Below are 580 nucleotides of genomic sequence, written 5' to 3'. Positions count from 1 at the left end.
TTTTAACCTTCATAACTGCACTCACATACTGTGAGAATCTGCGTTTGTATGAATCCTCCACACCTACATATGTAGTAGTTTGTGTTTTTTTCCCCTTAGGTTAATAAATAGAATCACATGAAGTATACGGCGGCTGCAGCGACACAGCCCTCTGCTTCTGTTTTCTCATTTTCTCTCATCTCATCTCCTCCCATTTAACAAAAGTGCATTTAAAAAATATTTTTAAGAAAGAATAACACACTGGCAAGAAATATTAGTTTGCCTTAGAATGCAGTTGTTCATGTTTTTGTTGTGTGACTTGGCCATTAAAATGCTGTGAAACTAATTTTGATGGTAAACATGTCTGCAAACAATCCCGACATTCATCACCCACTGAGCAGCAGTGACTCATCGACAGCTGTGTTTACTGCCACCAACATCTTCCTCGTGCATTCTCCTTTTCAGCTGTGCAGTTTCCTCCATCAACACTTCAGATTCATGTCTGGTGATGTGTTCATTTGCAGGTTGTTTGCTGTGTTAACGCCGTCGTTTGCATTTTTAATTTGTCATGTGTTTCCAGTCACTGCTGTAGCTTTTTACC

At 39.5% G+C, this 580-nt stretch overlaps 1 protein-coding gene across 3 annotated transcripts in view; it reads right to left on the bottom strand.

The window, feature by feature from the left end:
* paqr7b (progestin and adipoQ receptor family member VII, b) overlaps nucleotides 1-580 on the bottom strand; it is an 8495-nt gene that overhangs the window by 3337 nt on the left and 4578 nt on the right.

The sequence above is a fragment of the Cynoglossus semilaevis genome, chromosome 13, assembly GCF_000523025.1.
Source record: "Cynoglossus semilaevis isolate Cse_v1.0 chromosome 13, Cse_v1.0, whole genome shotgun sequence".
In the NCBI taxonomy this organism is placed as follows: Eukaryota; Metazoa; Chordata; class Actinopteri; order Pleuronectiformes; family Cynoglossidae; genus Cynoglossus; species Cynoglossus semilaevis.
Note: the sequence above shows the minus strand (reverse complement) of the source record. Positions and strands in the feature narration are given on the sequence as shown.